This window comes from Photinus pyralis, unplaced genomic scaffold (assembly GCF_008802855.1).
Source record: "Photinus pyralis isolate 1611_PpyrPB1 unplaced genomic scaffold, Ppyr1.3 Ppyr1.4_LG5, whole genome shotgun sequence".
NCBI classification, from domain to species: Eukaryota; Metazoa; Arthropoda; class Insecta; order Coleoptera; family Lampyridae; genus Photinus; species Photinus pyralis.
In genome coordinates, this window is record NW_022170596.1 from 21806451 (window position 1) to 21814524 (window position 8074).

Consider the following 8074-nt stretch of genomic DNA (forward strand, 5'->3'; position numbering starts at 1 on the left):
TGGTTGTCATCCAGTTGTCACACTGAGCGTTGCAACCGGGTGTTTTGTTAGGTTTACAATGTTTGATGTCGGTTTATTCATGCAAAAACTGCACTGTGGGAAAAACAATCTAAAGAGTATGTAGACAAAAGCTGTAGGGAGAAATCATGGGTAGAAATTGAATTTTTGGACATTCGGTAATATACAAAAATTTTTTTCTTGTTCATTCGAATTTTTTCATAAAACTTCGCGAACCTATTAGTAGATTCTCGTCCGGAATTAAAAGGATCAATCTAATATTGACAATATATCTGCTTTCGCAATAGCCCCTTCGCCTCAAGCGCATAAACCATCTTTAACAATAATTGAGACATGACACTACTTAGACTGCCAAAATATAGCAAAAACGCATCCCGTTAAACCGGAATAGTGTGACAAGTAGATCTCATCCTGTCAAACCGCATCCGTTTTAGCGGGAGCGGTAAAAACGCATAGTGTGACACCACACTTAAATAATTAAGTGAAGAGTAAACTTACCCTTATGTATAATGTAGGACAAAGCTAGATATTTTTATGCCTGTACTTGGTACATATAATGTCTAGTACAGCAAAATACACGGTTAAAGTTAAATCCGGAAGTTCAAATTTGAAGTGGAGGGTACCTAAGTAGAACATCCAAATTTTCATGCGATTCGGTGGAGACGCGGAAAATTACACAGTATCGCCGTATTCCACGTTCATTTACTGGCCAGTTGTCCAGAATTCGGCGGGCGGTTATATCAAGTGAAGCAACTAAAACAGAATTACAGCGATTGCCATAACTGGGACGCAAGCAACAGAGCATAAATTAATTAGCGGTAGCTACAGGAAATCGAATACAGGAAAGCTATAATACCCCTCGTGTCGTAATTCAAATATCAAAACGTACGAGAGTACAGCAAAAATGTACAAAGGATGATGTTATATTTCACCAAACGCCAAAAATTCTTCGAAACAACGGCTTTACCTTATATAAAATTCGTCCATTTCCTGAAGGGATCGGGGGTTTTCCAGCCGAAACAACGTATTCGAGTGTTTACATCCAAAAATTAAAACTTCTTTATTTAGTTGTGCAGCTTGCGGTTGGTTATTTAATTAGCTACTGTTAATTACACTTACTTGTTACTGTTAATTACACTTACTTAATTTGCCGGATTAAAATTTCCAAATTCGGTAGCCCAGTAAGTCTATTGTTACCTAGAATTTTGGGTCAATCGCAACAGGTTTGCGATAATGAAATGAACTGCACGACCTCGTGTTTTAAATTAAAATAGGAAACCAAAATCATCAAATAATTACTTAACAGAGCTGAAATTCTATAATATTAATTTTTTCCATGCCGAGGGCCGAAGGATGCTATAAATATAATTGATATAGCTCTACGGGAACTTTCAACTAATCAATTACATATACTTGTGGTATGTAATTGTTTCCATATCGGCGGTTAAGACGGCTCTAAAAATTAAAGCAGGTACTTCTACATTCTGTTCTAAAAGAAATAAATAGGAACACCTTTCGTAACGAAGCGCCTCTACATACCGGCTGTTCAATAAAGCTGGTAGCGGTCAAGCGGTCATCTATGTACGATGTGTTAAAAAATTCCGTTCAAATTGGCCACTAGCAAGTTTTCCATTTATAACTCCAGGAGTAAACTTTTGACCTTCACCCTGGCACTTTGCGTCGGTGAAGTATAGGTACAAATAGCCAACAAAAACACTTTATTCTACACAACCCCATTTTGAGTTTAACCACACCATGGATACCTCCGATTCATAAATACTAATCTCTATATGCTACACATGGACAAAGTCTCAACAAACGTTGAGTTGCAGTTAGAACAGTTGCTGCGAATAAACCCAGGATTATCGCATCTATAACAGGTTACTAATATACAGTGAGTTTTTTTTTAATGCGAACATAGGAGTTTGCATGCAATGTAATTTCCCTATGTTCGATTTAAAAAAAAACACATCAATCTATTAGGTGTGCGCGGTTCACATTCCCAAATCGCGCAACTTGTGTGACTATGAACAGCAACTCTATAGTCTTTATGATGAAGAGCGCTCGGTAAGATTGTTTAAAGAAGCCATGTGAGGCCATAGTAACTTTAGGATACATTTTTCTTAAACTTACGATAACTTGACCTCACAGGCCACGCACTGACACCACAACTCATTGTGAACCAACCTGCAATTATTTGTAGGTCATGTGCACCTGGTATTCTACTAATTTGATCTATTCAATACATTAATGAAGAAAATAAGGAAATAAATACCGAAAACGATTACAATAAATGTTCGAAGTGTCCTCCTTGAGCAATTACCTAACCGATTTCGTAATTAAATTGGACGGCGGTATTTTTAAAAATGTGACAACTGTCAATTGTATCTACTACTCATTTGAACTACTCAATAGATTGATGTGTTTTTTTTTAAATCGAACATAGGGAAATTACATTGCATGAAAACTCCTATGTTCGCATTTAAAAAAAATTCACTGTATATAATAAAAGTTCATTTAAATTAGTTATTTTATCGTAAACGGGAAAATAGACAAGGTTACGCTACATGTTTCGACAAGCATGTCAATATCGGGCGGTTAAAAACAATTCTACCAAGGGGTGAATATAACAGTTGAATAGTTACCTTCAGAATTAAACAAGTTGAGGCGTCAGTGTACTGACACCGGCGGCGCTAAAGTATATGGCAGTGTAGGGAGGAGCAGGTTAACTAGATTCAAGCTTTCAGTTATTGTGTTACAAGGAGGAATATTTTCGAATTGGGGCGGTAAATTAGCGTCCTAATTATCAATGAATTAGGGACTAATTATTTTGTCTGCTGTACTGTGATCACTACATAGACGCCAACCAAAACACACTGTTACTGGAAAATTATCTGTAATAATATCACAAGAGAGTGAGAATAAATTGAAAATAATTCGACAGGTTTTAGAAAACTTGTTGCCAGGCAATAGTCACGAGAGCCCAAAGGGCTCGAGTGGCTATTGCCAAATGGCAACAAGTTTGAGAAAAGACCTGGAGAATTATTATCTAATTTATCGAACTCTCGTGTGGTATTCGATAGATTATTTTTTCACGTTACAATCAAAATCACTGTTAAGATTTTCTTTATAGCCTTCTCCATGCTGTTTCTTCGCATATTCAACCCATTAGTCCTTCAAAATAACGACTAGTTTTGCGGTTGATGTTTTTTCTTCCAATTTATAGCCCCTCATTTCGTCGCAAAATAATTGGAATTGTTTCCAAACAGACGCGTTGCTTATTAGGGTACCTACATATTCTTAAATGCACTTACATTTACTTACAATGATTATATTACTTATTTCATCGACTGATGATTCACTAAAACGTTTGCGATTCATTTTACGAGCTTCTTGAAAATTTATGACAGACGCGTCAGATCAAGAAAATAGTTGTCATGTGGTTGTCATTCACTAAAAACAATGTACATTGAAAAATTCTCGCTGGGAATAATGTAAGTAGATTATTCTCACTATAATAATGTTGTGATTGGCTAGAACGTATATGAATGACTGAAATTGAACATTTCTATTGGTTTCGAGAAACGTCAAAAAATAATCGGAGTAATAAATATCGAATTGCTATTTTAAGTTAGTCCTCATTTCTTCGCGTTGTTACTGATGGAGCTACATAATCACGCATTTAAATGCTTGTCTTACTTACTGTATATAACGATTCGTGTTTTAGACAGATAGAAATAGGTAAACTCGGAAACTGCCTATTTTTCAGAATGTTAGAAGTGAGGAAGGTTTGAAATACAACTGCATATTATGTGTAGGTATAATACGTATATGATGTTAATTTTGGATTTGTAGTATTTACGACCGATTAGCACTTAAAGGCCCCCGCACTGTCACAGGTGTTATTTACTTCTATAAACCCAAATGCATGAATCATTTGCATTTAGTCTTCTAAAAATATAAAATATTTTTATGCATTCGCTATTTTTCTGTTTCAGTCGAGAATAGTCGGTTATATTGCACATATCGTTTGCTTAAGGATTGAGGTGTTCGTATCTGGTTTTCCGAGCTTTCCTTGATCCGGTGACTGTTAAGTAGCGTGTTAGTGATTTTGTGAGTACTCAAGAATAGAGCAGGATACAGACAATTTGGGTTTGTCTTTTGTTTTATATCTATCTATCAGCTCGTGGGGGCTACTTTGTTGGAATCGATCAAATGATCTCAGCGATGTAGTTTCCATTTGATTAGAAATGTGCAATCAGAAAGCATTTTGTGCTAGAAAGGTGCAGTACTCAGTTTATCCGCAAAAATATTGCGTTCACAATTTATCACGGCAATGTTTCGTGCGGGAGTTGTGCCGAAATGTGCCGTAATCATTTTACCGCATTTTAAGAAGCGCTACTCACCTCCCTGTTGTTGGCAAAATTTCAAAATTAGTACCTACAGATCTTGAATAATAATGCCAATGTTTATTCTGCAAGTACATAATAAAGAACATGAAGAAATCCACCACATCCACATTTCTACAAAATGCTGACCAGCGTAGTGTCTCATTCATTTTTATTTGTTGACCATCTAAGATTTTTATCAACACTTGCCGGGCCCATAGAGATTGAGGAACACAGTTACGTAATAGTACCTTGTCTACCAATGCGGGAAAGTGGATATTTCCCGGAAGACAACTTTCGTGCCGTGGTGCACACAATATTTTTTATCCTATACACTTACATTTGAAATGATGCCCGTATGCTTAGATCATATACAGTGCGTTCGAGGCAAGATATCGCTTTTATTTGCCGATATGAAAAATTTGTCAAACATAATTTTATATGTGACATTACGATCTATTCGGTCGCATATTCAAACTTTCCCTGGTGCATAACAATCAAAGGTGCTTTTTGTCATTGTTATTTAAACATCAATTTCGTCTGAAAAACTCACAAAACAACACAATGGACAGGAACCAAATTTTGTACTCTTCCTCTCTTTTTTCTTTCAGTCGGTGGACCGAAATCTTCATTTACATACCATTTTCATCCGCACATTGTCCGTATTAAGGAAATTGTCTTTGACGTTAAATAAATGTATTAATGCAATAGAAAATTTTGTCATAACTTTAAAATGATAATGTGATGTTTCACAATGTACCTACAAAGTTTAAAATGTTACCTCCACGATGGTACGCCACTGTTTGCTGATTTATCCGATCAAAATTGTACCTCCACAAAGGTGTGCCACTGTTTGCGGATTTTACTTACTGACTTGTTGTCTTGTACTTCCTCCTTAGGTTATAAACTCGTTGTATAATATTTACTTTTTTTTTGCTTTGCCTGTATAAATATTAGGAAATGCAATTCTGCAGCAAAATTTCGAGCCCGGTATTTGCAGGATCGTTAGGTGTCAATCCCGGTGGATCCCTGTATTTGCGGGATCCCGCAAGATTTTAAATATATTTGGAAATAAGGAATTTTGTGCGGTTAACCGAATATTCTCGAACAAAACGCATCGTATTTCCCAGAAAGAATGCGTTACATCCGCCTTCGTTTCTTGTCACAGGCGACTAATCTTTTATGGTGCCTCCATGTCTATCTGGATTTCAGGAATATTTGCTACAATATTTCCATACAGCTAGTATACTACTTAAGTCTTTACAAACAATCGACGAGTTCGACAATTATATGGTCTATAAACGTCAACAACTCGTTTACAGCAGTAGCAAAATAAATCAGATTTTCGCAGTCACTAGCTGTTTAACAAAGTTAATAACACATACAACTTGCGCGTAATTATTTCATGAATTGCAACAACAAAAAAGTGTGAAATGTGCCTTGGTTACCTGTTTTATTCATAAATTAAACACCATCGTGCCAATGGTTAGCTTGGTTGATAAATTTACGGAATTAGTTCCGCAAAAATGCTGCGGGATCTCGGTATTAAAAATTTAATGTGGGTAAATTTATGACAAGAAAACTTGGGAAAGTTGTGCTCAGATAAAGCGCCAAGTTTGAACATTCCATAAAAGTCAAAATCGACACGTTACCTGAATTATAACTTTAAATCAATAAATACTGTCAAATTCAGGTAATATATCGTCTGCTTTATTTATGATGCAAACGTTATAGGTTACAATATAAACAATAATAAACGATTCCATGTTGTCTTACGCTACCGTAGAAGATCCAGATTTGCCAGGGGTCCTGTTAAGAAGGACCTGGACTGTCTGAGTCAAGTTGCTCGTTGCCACTGAACCCGGATTTGACTGGTCATCAAGTCTTTAATCCTGGTCGTAACAACGAAAGGCGCGATTCCTAGGGTAGGCTCAGGCCCGACAAAGACCCCGCCACTGCCTTCGTGAGTCAGTTCGTCCGTCCTTTCGTTGCCCTCTATTCCGCATTGCGCTGGCACCCAGATCAAGCTTACGCTTCCTCGAAAAAGTCACGTGACCTTAGGAGTCAGTTCGGGACACATTATAGTTATTTATGCATCAAGGGCATTATGGCGATATTTATGCCGAGGGCGACAGACCCCGAGGGCCTACGGCCCGGGGGTTGTAAGTCGCCCGAGGGTTAAATATTGAGTAATGCCTGAGGTGCATACAACATTTTATTTTTCATCGTTCCAAAGAATGCATTTCCAATATACAAATGTAATGATTATTGTTAGTGCTTCATACGAATCAAGTAGCATCTTTTTTATTACACAATATAACTCCGTCAATCAATTTGACAGGCCGTTTGAGGGCATAATGAGATGACAATCCATTATGCCCTCCCATTATGCGCCCTTGGGCGTAATAGACTGCTTCATATATCACATATGACAGATATAATTGACATATAATAAGCAAATGAAAAATAAAATACATTACGGATCCACTATTTATTTTTTTACTCCGAATCCGTTTAACATAGAGCCACGAAATTTCAATGAGAGCTGGTCAATGGTACAGACAATTAAATTATGGTGTTTGTTAATTTTTAGTAACACTGGAAATAGTTAATTTTAAGGTTTAAAGTCTTTGAAGATAAAACGACGATAGTAAATCCGGGTTTTTCTATATTTCCACCGTCATATTTCTGTTTCTAGGAACGATATCATTATAATAATCTTTCGGTGTCTTAAACTAGAATGATATGAGCCTCCAATTATGCGTATATAATGCATTATCTGGTATTAGTGTAGATTTAACAAGCCCTACAAAATCGCGCATTAATTATCCGCGCAGGAAATTATTAGTTTTTAAATAATTATTACTAATCGACTTTTAAATAATGTTTGTAATATGATTGATGTATGTCTCCATGTGATAATAGGTCATTAATCGAGGGTGTATTAATATATAGAATACACCCTCGATTAATGTTTGTAATATTTAGAGAACCATTAAACTCATCCCATTATTTGCTTATTCGCTCAATATACCCTTTCTAGGTCTATGATGACTCTCAAATATTTCACTGACCTGGTCAAACCCAGTTGACATCCTCGAAGAGTGTGCTCATCAAGTCCCGCTCTCCGTCGACTGGTAAATGAAACAACCTCGGTCTTTTCGTGTTAACCGGGGAGCCAAGCACGGTGTTTGGAAACTTCCCAATTATGACGCTCCGTTCTCGTTCCGAGTGGTGAGGAGCCCGTCTCGCACCAGGCAAATTTTCAGAGGAGACAACACTCCACCCTGCGGATATCTTCTAGTAACCGATGAGCTCATCTCCGTTGTCCCGATTGTGGATATAATGACTATGCTTCAGATCTATCCCTGTAAGCATGTTGGAATGGATGTAGTGGTCCAAGGACCAATTAAAAGGATTCATCTGATAAACTCACATAACCTCGTATTATGGTGCCAGTTGAATGTTTCAGCAACCACGGAGGATGATGACAATTGCGTGAGGTGGACTGAGCTAAGCACGAACCCAAGTGATTATTTAACGTGAAGCCTGCAGGTTTTATTTAATCAAAATTGACGTTATAGATAGTACAGGCGAGTATGATAAATTTTTCGTATGTCTGATCATACAAGCCAGACATCTGTACCTTTTTGTAGTAAAAAAAAGTT